This window comes from Ambystoma mexicanum, unplaced genomic scaffold (assembly GCF_040938575.1).
Source record: "Ambystoma mexicanum isolate Mex_15411 unplaced genomic scaffold, UKY_AmexF1_1 Mex_scaf34, whole genome shotgun sequence".
NCBI lineage: Eukaryota > Metazoa > Chordata > Amphibia > Caudata > Ambystomatidae > Ambystoma > Ambystoma mexicanum.
In genome coordinates, this window is record NW_027182449.1 from 1696103 (window position 1) to 1709730 (window position 13628).

Here is a 13628-nt window from a genome sequence, read left to right on the forward strand (position 1 = left end):
GGCCTACTTTGGCCCGGTGCATAAGTTGTCCGTTTGGTGCACAGGTGCTTTAGGTTATAGGAGCATATAATTCCATAACCAGTATTGTCTTTATTATATTTCTCATGGTGGTAACTGGTTTCAAAGAGAAGCGTGAGCAAGCTAGTAAAAAGTTCATGACGCGTCTTGCGTTTCCGCATTCTGAAAGCCTATATAAAAATAATAAAGATGCACGTCCGTGAATATGCCTGTCGCCTACGTCATAGCACTGAGTATATTCTTCGTGTAGGTTGGTGTGGGAATGTCCAGTGTGTATATTTGTACAGATGTGCTTCCCGTTGTCTAGGTCGTCATGGCATCTCTAACGACGTGTAGATTTTAGTCTAGTTGATCCGCGCCGCAGGTGTCGGCATGACCAGTGCGGGCTGCTGGGCAAGCAGATGGACACATCCGTATGTTCCTGTACCAGGGTATCTGGTCGTCTGGTAAATGGGCAAACTCTTCTCGTGGCGGGTGTTTGGGTCGTGACCCTCTAGGCCAAGCGCGAGAGGTGAAGGACGGGAGCCTGGTTTTCCATTCTCCCACTTCAAGGCCCAGCCAGCTCCTGGGGTTTTGGGGGCAGGGGTGAGACTGGCTCCCGGCCGCCGCTGCCGCCCGCCCCGTCCGAGCACCGATCGGGCACGATCGGGCCTTGCCGTGTCCTGGCGCGGGGCACCCCACCCGAGACGCTCTTGTTAAGCGGGGTGACCTGTCGGCTCAGGAGGGCCATGGACCCGCCTGGGGCCGACGGGCCAGTGGGCCCACTGCGCCAGGCCTGCTCGCTTTCCGACTGGGCCTGCTGGCTGGCAGCCAGGTCCGAATTTATGCAAATCTCAGGCCGAGCAGGGCCTGGTGGGAGACATGAACTGTGCCACAATGTGCCTCTTCTGCTGGGCTCTGCCTGCCGGAGCTTCCCCCTGCACGTGGGACAGGCAGCTCCGCAGACGCTCAGGGCTTCCGGGAGGGCTGGGGCTGGGTCAGGGCCGGCCTTCTCACCCTCGCTTAGCGGGGCTTCCAGAACAGGCCCAAGCCCTGCCCTCTGGCTCGCAACTCATACTTACCTGGCAGGGGAGCATCTGTGATCAGCAAGGCAGAGCTCCCAGGGTGAGGCTCATCCATTGCACATCGGATTTGCTGACCCCTGCGATGTCCCCAAATGCGGGATTCTCGACTGCATTATTTCTGGTAGTGGGGGACTGCGTTCGCGCTTTCCCCTGATTTATTGGTGAAAGAAAGAAAGAGTTTAGTGTGCGAGTCAGGTTGTTTGCACACAGGGCCCAAGCTCGTGCAGCAGAGTTTATTTTGCTGCAGTCAAGAGGGCCAGCCCTGGGCCGTTCAGGGGTCCACAGGCCTGATGGATTGGTGAAATAAAAAAATGTGAAAGTCATGTGTGTCATGTGTAGGTTGGGCCCCTGAATGTTGCTGCGGTCAAGAGGGCCAGCATTCACTGGAGGGGTGAAGTGCACAGGTGCCTAACCCCAGACTTGTGCGCCCCATGATATCAGGTGCCCCGGTAGTTCTTGAAGCCAGCCTGCCCTGCCCGGGCTCTGCTTTCGCGCCCAGGCCCTCCAACCTAAGGAAGGCCCAGCCTGCTCCTGGGGTTTTGGGGGCAGGGGTGAGACTGGCTCCCGTCCGCCGCTGCCGCCCGCCCCGTCCGAGCACCGATCGGGCACGATCGGGCCTTGCCGTGTCCTGGCGGGGGGCACCCCACCCGAGACGCTCTTGTTAAGCGGGGTGACCTGTCGGCTCAGGAGGGCCATGGACCCGCCTGGGGCCGACGGGCCAGTGGGCCCACTGCGCCAGGCCTGCTCGCTTTCCGACTGGGCCTGCTGGCTGGCAGCCAGGTCCGAATTTATGCAAATCTCAGGCCGAGCAGGGCCTGGTGGGAGACATGAACTGTGCCACAATGTGCCTCTTCTGCTGGGCTCTGCCTGCCGGAGCTTCCCCCTGCACGCGAGACAGGCAGCTCCGCAGACGCTCAGGGCTTCCGGGAGGGCTGGGGCTGGGTCAGGGCCGGCCTTCTCACCCTCGCTTAGTGGGGCTTCCAGAACAGGCCCAAGCCCTGCCCTCTGGCTCGCAACTCATACTTACCTGGCAGGGGAGCATCTGTGATCAGCAAGGCAGAGCTCCCAGGGTGAGGCTCATCCATTGCACATCGGCTTTGCTGACCCCTGCGATGTCCCCAAATGCGGGATTCTCGACTGCATTATTTCTGGTAGTGGGGGACTGCGTTCGCGCTTTCCCCTGATTTATTGGTGAAAGAAAGAAAGAGTTTAGTGTGCGAGTCAGGTTGTTTGCACACAGGGCCCAAGCTCGTGCAGCAGAGTTTATTTTGCTGCAGTCAAGAGGGCCAGCCCTGGGCCGTTCAGGGGTCCACAGGCCTGATGGATTGGTGAAATAAAAAAATGTGAAAGTCATGTGTGTCATGTGTAGGTTGGGCCCCTGAATGTTGCTGCGGTCAAGAGGGCCAGCATTCACTGGAGGGGTGAAGTGCACAGGTGCCTAACCCCAGACTTGTGCGCCCCATTTTATCAGGTGCCCCGGTAGTTCTTGAAGCCAGCCTGCCCTGCCCGGGCTCTGCTTTCGCGCCCAGGCCCTCCAACCTAAGGAAGGCCCAGCCAGCTCCTGGGGTTTTGGGGGCAGGGGTGAGACTGGCTCCCGGCCGCCGCTGCCGCCCGCCCCGTCCGAGCACCGATCGGGCACGATCGGGCCTTGCCGTGTCCTGGCGCGGGGCACCCCACCCGAGACGCTCTTGTTAAGCGGGGTGACCTGTCGGCTCAGGAGGGCCATGGACCCGCCTGGGGCCGACGGGCCAGTGGGCCCACTGCGCCAGGCCTGCTCGCTTTCCGACTGGGCCTGCTGGCTGGCAGCCAGGTCCGAATTTATGCAAATCTCAGGCCGAGCAGGGCCTGGTGGGAGACATGAACTGTGCCACAATGTGCCTCTTCTGCTGGGCTCTGCCTGCCGGAGCTTCCTCCTGCACGTGGGACAGGCAGCTCCGCAGACGCTCAGGGCTTCCGGGAGGGCCTGGGCTGGGTCAGGGCCGGCCTTCTCACCCTCGCTTAGCGGGGCTTCCAGAACAGGCCCAAGCCCTGCCCTCTGGCTCGCAACTCATACTTACCTGGCAGGGGAGACACCATGATCACATGGTTCTTTCTTGGCCTGCATTCCCTAAGGAGCTGCAATTAGCTGATGAGCTAAAAAAACGGCACTTTTAAGTGCTTTTGGAGCGTTCGTTTTTGCCGCGAATTTCGGGACCTTCGACGGGAGAAACAGAAGAAGGACTACCGCGACGTCGAGATGGCTGGACAACTGACCCCCGGGATGAAGAACACCATCCGGATGAAGAGGAAACCAGATGCGGACGGCAGCATACCCCAGCTGAGCAGGGAGACCTTCTCCAGGCTGATGCTCACAGGCCTGGGCTTTGCCCCCTCCGAGGTCTGGTGTCTGCAGGTGTTCCCAGCATCAGGGACATACCTGGTCACCATGGCCTCAGGGGAAAGCTGCCGCCGCTACTGGACCATGTGCTGGAGCAGAAGAGAGGAGAAGCCCTTTGCAGACTTCTCTATGGAATGCCAGCAGCAGATGGGAGTGAAGAGGATGACCGTGCACATTTACAACCCCCACGTGCATGTGCAGGATGTCACCACCTTCCTCCGCAGGCACTGCACACTGCTGAAAGACCCCGTGAGGTCTTTAGACAGCAATGGAATCTGGGATGGAAAGTGGCACGTCACGGCCAAGCTGCCGGAAGACCCGGGAGCAACGGACGGGACCCGCCACCCCCCATCCAGCTTCGCCATTGGCAGGGACGCTGGATACCTGTATTACGCTGGGCAGCCGAGGCTCTGCAACAGGTGTGGCAAGCCGGGCCACACGGGCAGGGACTGCGCCGCCCTAACATGCAGGAACTGTAAGCAAGAGGGACACACAGCCAAGGACTGCACGATGGAGGTAGCTTGCAACCTCTGCGGGCAGGAAGGCCACCGCTTTAGGGACTGCCCCAGCAGGGCCAGATCCTATGCAGAGGCAACAGCCCCCCAGCGAGAAGAGGCGCCACAGGAGGCACCTCCTACTGCGGCCCAAAGGAAGGACAAAAAAGAGGGCAAACCTAAGGTGACCAAGCCGGCCGCCACACCAGAGGAGGCCCAGGACCGTGAAGCAGACCCCGCACTCAGCACCAAACCAGAGACCAGCGAGACACAACAGCTGGTTCTCCAACCCAACGCTGAGGACGCAGAGGGGGGTCCTTGGACCAAAGTGGATTCAAACAGCAGAAAGAGGAGGCTAAAGGAGTCCTCCGACACCATGCAGGGGGCGCCCAAAAAACCCCTCAGCACCAGCAACAGCTTCGACCCACTGGGGGTTGAGGCAGAGCAAGAGGAAATGGAGATGAGAGGAGACCAAGTCACTCTGGTCCTGCAGGAAATGAGGTTCATGGCCGATCAAATGGCCTCATCCCCCCTCCCGCAGGAGGCAGAAGAAGAAGCAGAGGACATGGAGAGCGAGGTCGAAGAACAAATTGGAGGAACCCAGGCAAGGATGACAACAGCCCAGCCGGGCGCCGAGGCAGAGAGCACCGAAGCAATGCAGACAGGCGGAGCAGCACCAGAACAGCACCACACAGCAACCGCAGAGGGTCCGGTCCTGGAGCCGCAGCGAGAGGGTGGACAGCCTGGTATGTAGCTCTGCCCTGTGAGTAAAACCAATATGCCATGAACTGAATTTTATTAGTTTAAGCTAAACCTTAAACATTATTATGGCTATTTCATTATTTTCCATAAATGTGAGAAGCGTTAAGGACAAGAGCAGATGCGCTAGCACCCTGAGTTTTTTGGCTAGCCAGAATAGTGATGTTTATTTTCTATCAGAATGTGCCATCCCTTATTCCCAGTCCTATAGACACCTGGAGGACCAGTGGACTCTAGGCCCCTCATATTGGTCAGGGGGGAACAGCACTAGGGCTACAGGTGTAGCCATCTTAGTCAGAGGGAAGCGTTTCACGGCCGACTCCGTCACCGAGCTTGAATGCGGCAGAGCTCTTGTCGTTGACGGCTCGTGGGCGGGGGAGCCGGTAAGGCTCATGGCTGTGTACGCCCCCTCAGATGTAGATGAGCGCATGGAAATTCTCCAGCGCCTGAGGCCACTGCTGGTCACCACCAGAACAATATTGATGGGTGGGGATTTTAATTGTGTCTTGGAAGAGGGAGGACGCATAGGTCTGAGAGCGGGTTCTGGGTGGATGGATGCCGCAGCAAAGCTCCTGGCGGAGATGGTGCACGAGGCATCCTTGAAAGATGTAATAGGGTCAATGGGGCCTAACGGCAGGAACTTCTCCTGGAGCTCCCCAGATGGCTCCCTGCACTCTAGGATAGACTTTGTCTTCACCTCCCAAACAGTGAGGGGGGGACAGAGTACTATGATACCTGTCCACTTCTCTGACCATCGAGCTATCCACTTCCAGGGTGAACTGACGGGCAAGTTCCTAGCAGGACCGGGAGCCTGGAAGTTGAACAGCTCCCTGCTGAGAGAAGAGAGACTGGAAGCCGACCTAAGGGAGATGTACAGGTCATGGCAGGAAATGAAGGACGGCTTCCAGTCGACAGGAGAGTGGTGGGAATGGGTCAAGGGAAAGGTCCAAGACTTTTTTAAGAATGCGGGGAGGAGGAAAGCTCAGGGGAGGAAGAGGGAGTGTAAAAAACTGCAGCGAGAGCTGCAGGAGCTGCACGACCTCCAACTCAAGGGATGGGACGTAAGGGTTCCCTTGGAGGAAGTCAAGAAAGGGCTGAGCCAGCACTTTCGGGATGAGTCCAGGGGCATCATCTTCCGGTCCAAAGTGGAGAACCTGGAAAAGGGGGAGAAATGCAACTCCTTCTTCTTCAGGAAAGTCTACGCTGCGCACACCCCTCTGGTTGAACTGCGCGACAAGGAGGGAAAACTCTGTAACTCAAGGGATGGCATAATGAAGGTGGCGACCGACTTTTATGGGGACCTCTATGCGGAGAAGAGGTCAGTGGGACACCAGGCAGAAAAGTTTCTGTCGGGTATCCCAAGAACGGTCTCCCCAGCAGCGCAAGCCGCACTGAATGCTCCCCTCACACTGCAGGAGCTGCACCTTGCGACCAAATCTTTCAAGACAGGCAAAACACCGGGAAGTGACGGTCTCCCAGCCGAATTTTACGTCACTATGTGGGACATAGTAGGACCAGACCTACTCGAGGTGTACAAAGAGATGGTCGCAGGTGGTAGCATGCCTCAGTCTATGAGAGAAAGTATCATCACGCTCTTGTACAAACGGAAGGGAGAGAAGTGTGACCTCAAGAACTGGAGGCCCATCTCTCTCCTAAACGTGGACTACAAGATTCTGGCAAAGACAATGGCGACTAGACTCAGGGGTGCTATCGGTGAGATTGTCCACCCCGACCAGACCTGTGGGGTCCCTGGACGTAGGGTCGCTGACAGCCTCGCCCTGATCAGGGACACAATCCAGTATGTCACGGACCGCAAGGTTCGGGCAGCGCTGGTGTGCCTTGACCAGGAGAAGGCCTTCGACCGCGTCTCCCATGAATTCATGGACAGGGTACTCAGAGGGTTTGGGCTGGGGGAATTCTTCTGCAGTTATGTTAGAGTAATGTATAAAGACATATTCAGTTCAGTCATGGTGAATGGTTGGAAAACAGACCCCTTTCCAGTAAAGTCTGGGGTTAGGCAGGGCTGTCCTCTCTCGCCCCCTCTGTTTGTTTGCATTATAGAGCTCTTGGCGGAGTACATCCGGAATAACCCAGACATCAGAGGCATCCCGGCACCAGGAGACGCGAGAAGAGAGGTGAAGTGTTCTCTCTACATGGATGATGTCACCCTCTTCTGTGCAGACAGTCAATCGGTGTCAGAGCTTCTGAGGACCTGCGAAGACTTTGGCCAGGCATCGGGCGCAAAGATAAATGCAGCAAAATCCCAAACCATGCTGTTTGGACACTGGGATAGCAACCAGGAGCCCCTTCCCTTCCCAATCGAGAAGGATTTCATCAAGATCCTTGGGGTCTGGTATGGGAAGGAGGGGGCAGCGCTGAAAAGCTGGAAGGAACGCCTGGCCAAGGTCAAACAGAAACTGGGTCTCTGGAGTCTCCGCAAACTGAGCATGGAAGGGAAGGCTCTGGTGCTGAGAAATGATGCGCTGCCTGTCCTGCAGTATGTGGCCCAAGCGTGGCCCCTCCAAGCCAGAGAGGCGCGGGCCATCAACGCCATGGTCTTCCACTTTGTCTGGGGCTCAAAGATGGACAGAGTTAAGAGATCATCCATGTACAAGGAACCGCGCAAAGGAGGGAAAGGAATCCCGGACCTCCCTACAAGACTGCGGGCCTGCTTTGCCTGCACCTGCGTCAGGATTTCCCTGGGCAACGCCAACAAGACCCACTCAGCCTACCTCCTTTTCCGCTTCTTCCTCACACCAACATGGAGGAGGCTAGGCTGGGACAAGTGGGAAAACAGGGCCCCGTACAACTGGACGCTCCCTTGGTACTACAGGGAGATGGAAAAGTTCATCGCAGATTTTGGCCTTCAGGGGGTGGTGCCTGCATTGTGGAACCCAAGGACAATCCACAACCTGATCCGGTCCCAAGACACCACAGATCCCATTGAGGACCTGCCAGCGGCCACAGTTACCCAGGTGTGGGAAAATGTGGCATCAAACAAACTCCTGAATATTCACAAGGACATTGCCTGGCTGACGGTGAGGGGGGCACTATCTGTGCGAGCATTCATGAACAGACGGGGCCTCTGCCCACACAGGAGCTGCCCAAGGGGGTGCCCGGCAGAGGAAACAGCGTACCACCTCTTCTGGGCATGCCCCTTTGCAAGGAAACTGCGCAGGGCCCTGAACACTGAGTTGAGTGCTCACATCCCACCCCAAGACATTATACACCAGTCTGTGCTGTATGGACTCTTTGCACAGACCCACACACTAGAGGCAATACAGAACGGCTGGAGGATCCTCTGCTGCATGAAGGACATTCTCCTCTACGCAAGGAAACGCCTGGTCCTCAATGATGAGCTGCTGACAACCGAAGCCTGTCGCAGGATGGTCCACGGCCTGCTAAGAGACTACGAAATCAAGGACAGCCTGGAAGATGGGGGCCCTGAGTAAAACCCCCAGCCCAGGCAATCATCCAAAAATAAAATAAAGAAAAAGAGAACTCTTTGCCTACTCAGGCAAAACACGAACACTTTGTAAACCACAGACTCTGAACAGAAAATATATATGTACCCACCCAAATGCCCAAAGTAAAATTGAAACCACCCCTTCTGCTTTGAGGGGGGAATGTAATTGCCACAAAAGTCTTCTTATTGAATTGAATTTATTACCCTTGTATCATCTTTAAGCACTTAATAAAGATATTTTTACAAAAAAAAAAAAAAAAAAAAAAGGCAGAGCTCCCAGGGTGAGGCTCATCCATTGCACATCGGATTTGCTGACCCCTGCGATGTCCCCAAATGCGGGATTCTCGACTGCATTATTTCTGGTAGTGGGGGACTGCGTTCGCGCTTTCCCCTGATTTATTGGTGAAAGAAAGAAAGAGTTTAGTGTGCGAGTCAGGTTGTTTGCACACAGGGCCCAAGCTCGTGCAGCAGAGTTTATTTTGCTGCAGTCAAGAGGGCCAGCCCTGGGCCGTTCAGGGGTCCACAGGCCTGATGGATTGGTGAAATAAAAAAATGTGAAAGTCATGTGTGTCATGTGTAGGTTGGGCCCCTGAATGTTGCTGCGGTCAAGAGGGCCAGCATTCACTGGAGGGGTGAAGTGCACAGGTGCCTAACCCCAGACTTGTGCGCCCCATGATATCAGGTGCCCCGGTAGTTCTTGAAGCCAGCCTGCCCTGCCCGGGCTCTGCTTTCGCGCCCAGGCCCTCCAACCTAAGGAAGGCCCAGCCAGCTCCTGGGGTTTTGGGGGCAGGGGTGAGACTGGCTCCCGGCCGCCGCTGCCGCCCGCCCCGTCCGAGCACCGATCGGGCACGATCGGGCCTTGCCGTGTCCTGGCGGGGGGCACCCCACCCGAGACGCTCTTGTTAAGCGGAGTGACCTGTCGGCTCAGGAGGGCCATGGACCCGCCTGGGGCCGACGGGCCAGTGGGCCCACTGCGCCAGGCCTGCTCGCTTTCCGACTGGGCCTGCTGGCTGGCAGCCAGGTCCGAATTTATGCAAATCTCAGGCCGAGCAGGGCCTGGTGGGAGACATGAACTGTGCCACAATGTGCCTCTTCTGCTGGGCTCTGCCTGCCGGAGCTTCCCCCTGCACGTGGGACAGGCAGCTCCGCAGACGCTCAGGGCTTCCGGGAGGGCTGGGGCTGGGTCAGGGCCGGCCTTCTCACCCTCGCTTAGCGGGGCTTCCAGAACAGGCCCAAGCCCTGCCCTCTGGCTCGCAACTCATACTTACCTGGCAGGGGAGCATCTGTGATCAGCAAGGCAGGCCCCGTACAACTGGACGCTCCCTTGGTACTACAGGGAGATGGAAAAGTTCATCACAGATTTTGGCCTTCAGGGGGTGGTGCCTGCATTGTGGAACCCAAGGACAATCCACAACCTGATCCGGTCCCAAGACACCACAGATCCCATTGAGGACCTGCCAGCGGCCACAGTTACCCAGGTGTGGGAAAATGTGGCATCAAACAAACTCCTGAATATTCACAAGGACATCGCCTGGCTGACGGTGAGGGGGGCACTATCTGTGCGAGCATTCATGAACAGACGGGGCCTCTGCCCACACAGGAGCTGCCCAAGGGGGTGCCCGGCAGAGGAAACAGCGTACCACCTCTTCTGGGCATGCCCCTTTGCAAGGAAACTGCGCAGGGCCCTGAACACTGAGTTGAGTGCTCACATCCCGCCCCAAGACATTATACACCAGTCTGTGCTGTATGGACTCTTTGCACAGACCCACACAGTAGAGGCAATCCAGAACTGCTGGAGGATCCTCTGCTGCCTGAAGGACATTCTCCTCTACGCAAGGAAACGCCTGGTCCTCAATGATGAGCTGCTGACAACCGAAGCCTGTCGCAGGATGGTCCACGGCCTGCTAAGAGACTACGAAATCAAGGACAGCCTGGAAGATGGGGGCCCTGAGTAAAACCCCCAGCCCAGGCAATCATCCAAAAATAAAATAAAGAAAAAGAGAACTCTTTGCCTACTCAGGCAAAACACGAACACTTTGTAAACCACAGACTCTGAACAGAAAATATATATGTACCCACCCAAATGCCCAAAGTAAAATTGAAACCACCCCTTCTGCTTTGAGGGGGGAATGTAATTGCCACAAAAGTCTTCTTATTGAATTGAATTTATTACCCTTGTATCATCTTTAAGCACTTAATAAAGATATTTTTACAAAAAAAAAAAAAAAAAGGCAGAGCTCCCAGGGTGAGGCTCATCCATTGCACATCGGATTTGCTGACCCCTGCGATGTCCCCAAATGCGGGATTCTCGACTGCATTATTTCTGGTAGTGGGGGACTGCGTTCGCGCTTTCCCCTGATTTATTGGTGAAAGAAAGAAAGAGTTTAGTGTGCGAGTCAAGTTGTTTGCACACAGGGCCCAAGCTCGTGCAGCAGAGTTTATTTTGCTGCAGTCAAGAGGGCCAGCCCTGGGCCGTTCAGGGGTCCACAGGCCTGATGGATTGGTGAAATAAAAAAATGTGAAAGTCATGTGTGTCATGTGTAGGTTGGGCCCCTGAATGTTGCTGCGGTCAAGAGGGCCAGCATTCACTGGAGGGGTGAAGTGCACAGGTGCCTAACCCCAGACTTGTGCGCCCCATGATATCAGGTGCCCCGGTAGTTCTTGAAGCCAGCCTGCCCTGCCCGGGCTCTGCTTTCGCGCCCAGGCCCTCCAACCTAAGGAAGGCCCAGCCAGCTCCTGGGGTTTTGGGGGCAGGGGTGAAACTGGCTCCCGGCCGCCGCTGCCGCCCGCCCCGTCCGAGCACCGATCGGGCACGATCGGGCCTTGCCGTGTCCTGGCGGGGGGCACCCCACCCGAGACGCTCTTGTTAAGCGGGGTGACCTGTCGGCTCAGGAGGGCCATGGACCCGCCTGGGGCCGACGGGCCAGTGGGCCCACTGCGCCAGGCCTGCTCGCTTTCCGACTGGGCCTGCTGGCTGGCAGCCAGGTCCGAATTTATGCAAATCTCAGGCCGAGCAGGGCCTGGTGGGAGACATGAACTGTGCCACAATGTGCCTCTTCTGCTGGGCTCTGCCTGCCGGAGCTTCCCCCTGCACGTGGGACAGGCAGCTCCGCAGACGCTCAGGGCTTCCGGGAGGGCTGGGGCTGGGTCAGGGCCGGCCTTCTCACCCTCGCTTAGCGGGGCTTCCAGAACAGGCCCAAGCCCTGCCCTCTGGCTCGCAACTCATACTTACCTGGCAGGGGAGACACCATGATCACATGGTTCTTTCTTGGCCTGCATTCCCTAAGGAGCTGCAATTAGCTGATGAGCTAAAAAAACGGCACTTTTAAGTGCTTTTGGAGCGTTCGTTTTTGCCGCGAATTTCGGGACCTTCGACGGGAGAAACAGAAGAAGGACTACCGCGACGTCGAGATGGCTGGACAACTGACCCCCGCGATGAAGAACACCATCCGGATGAAGAGGAAACCAGATGCGGACGGCAGCATACCCCAGCTGAGCAGGGAGACCTTCTCCAGGCTGATGCTCACAGGCCTGGGCTTTGCCCCCTCCGAGGTCTGGTGTCTGCAGGTGTTCCCAGCATCAGGGACATACCTGGTCACCATGGCCTCAGGGGAAAGCTGCCGCCGCTACTGGACCATGTGCTGGAGCAGAAGAGAGGAGAAGCCCTTTGCAGACTTCTCTATGGAATGCCAGCAGCAGATGGGAGTGAAGAGGATGACCGTGCACATTTACAACCCCCACGTGCATGTGCAGGATGTCACCACCTTCCTCCGCAGGCACTGCACACTGCTGAAAGACCCCGCGAGGTCTTTAGACAGCAATGGAATCTGGGACGGAAAGTGGCACGTCACGGCCAAGCTGCCGGAAGACCCGGGAGCAACGGACGGGACCCGCCACCCCCCATCCAGCTTCGCCATTGGCAGGGACGCTGGATACCTGTATTACGCTGGGCAGCCGAGGCTCTGCAACAGGTGTGGCAAGCCGGGCCACACGGGCAGGGACTGCGCCGCCCTAACATGCAGGAACTGTAAGCAAGAGGGACACACAGCCAAGGACTGCACGATGGAGGTAGCTTGCAACCTCTGCGGGCAGGAAGGCCACCGCTTTAGGGACTGCCCCAGCAGGGCCAGATCCTATGCAGAGGCAACAGCCCCCCAGCGAGAAGAGGCGCCACAGGAGGCACCTCTACTGCGGCCCAAAGGAAGGACAAAAAAGAGGGCAAACCTAAGGTGACCAAGCCGGCCGCCACACCAGAGGAGGCCCAGGACCGTGAAGCAGACCCCGCACTCGGCACCAAACCAGAGACCAGCGAGACACAACAGCTGGTTCTCCAGCCCAACGCTGAGGACGCAGAGGGGGGTCCTTGGACCAAAGTGGATTCAAACAGCAGAAAGAGGAGGCTAAAGGAGTCCTCCGACACCATGCAGGGGGCACCCAAAAAACCCCTCAGCACCAGCAACAGCTTCGACCCACTGGGGGTTGAGGCAGAGCAAGAGGAAATGGAGATGAGAGGAGACCAAGTCACTCTGGTCCTGCAGGAAATGAGGTTCATGGCCGATCAAATGGCCTCATCCCCCCTCCCGCAGGAGGCAGAAGAAGAAGCAGAGGACATGGAGAGCGAGGTCGAAGAACAAATTGGAGGAACCCAGGCAAGGATGACAACAGCCCAGCCGGGCGCCGAGGCAGAGAGCACCGAAGCAATGCAGACAGGCGGAGCAGCACCAGAACAGCACCACACAGCAACCGCAGAGGGTCCGGTCCTGGAGCCGCAGCGAGAGGGTGGACAGCCTGGTATGTAGCTCTGCCCTGTGAGTAAAACCAATATGCCATGAACTGAATTTTATTAGTTTAAGCTAAACCTTAAACATTATTATGGCTATTTCATTATTTTCCATAAATGTGAGAAGCGTTAAGGACAAGAGCAGATGCGCTAGCACCCTGAGTTTTTTGGCTAGCCAGAATAGTGATGTTTATTTTCTATCAGAATGTGCCATCCCTTATTCCCAGTCCTATAGACACCTGGAGGACCAGTGGACTCTAGGCCCCTCATATTGGTCAGGGGGGAACAGCACTAGGGCTACAGGTGTAGCCATCTTAGTCAGAGGGAAGCGTTTCACGGCCGACTCCGTCACCGAGCTTGAATGCGGCAGAGCTCTTGTCGTTGACGGCTCGTGGGCGGGGGAGCCGGTAAGGCTCATGGCTGTGTACGCCCCCTCAGATGTAGATGAGCGCATGGAAATTCTCCAGCGCCTGAGGCCACTGCTGGTCACCACCAGAACAATATTGATGGGTGGGGATTTTAATTGTGTCTTGGAAGAGGGAGGACGCATAGGTCTGAGAGCGGGTTCTGGGTGGATGGATGCCGCAGCAAAGCTCCTGGCGGAGATGGTGCACGAGGCATCCTTGAAAGATGTAATAGGGTCAATGGGGCCTAACGGCAGGAACTTCTC

At 57.0% G+C, this 13628-nt stretch overlaps 2 non-coding genes and 2 pseudogenes across 2 annotated transcripts; all 4 read left to right on the forward strand.

Moving 5' to 3' along the window:
• The first annotated feature begins 1071 nt into the window (after positions 1-1071).
• LOC138559088 (U1 spliceosomal RNA) lies at positions 1072-1235 on the forward strand. The gene has a single exon (XR_011299148.1). It is a non-coding gene; the product is annotated as a U1 spliceosomal RNA (small nuclear RNA).
• Positions 1236-2101: 866 nt separating this feature from the next.
• On the forward strand, positions 2102-2265 carry LOC138558409 (U1 spliceosomal RNA). Its single transcript, XR_011298559.1, has one exon. It is a non-coding gene; the product is annotated as a U1 spliceosomal RNA (small nuclear RNA).
• A 6169-nt stretch (positions 2266-8434) lies between these two features.
• On the forward strand, positions 8435-8572 carry LOC138558659 (U1 spliceosomal RNA; annotated as a pseudogene).
• A 1826-nt stretch (positions 8573-10398) lies between these two features.
• LOC138558650 (U1 spliceosomal RNA) lies at positions 10399-10536 on the forward strand (annotated as a pseudogene).
• The last annotated feature ends 3092 nt before the right edge of the window (positions 10537-13628 follow it).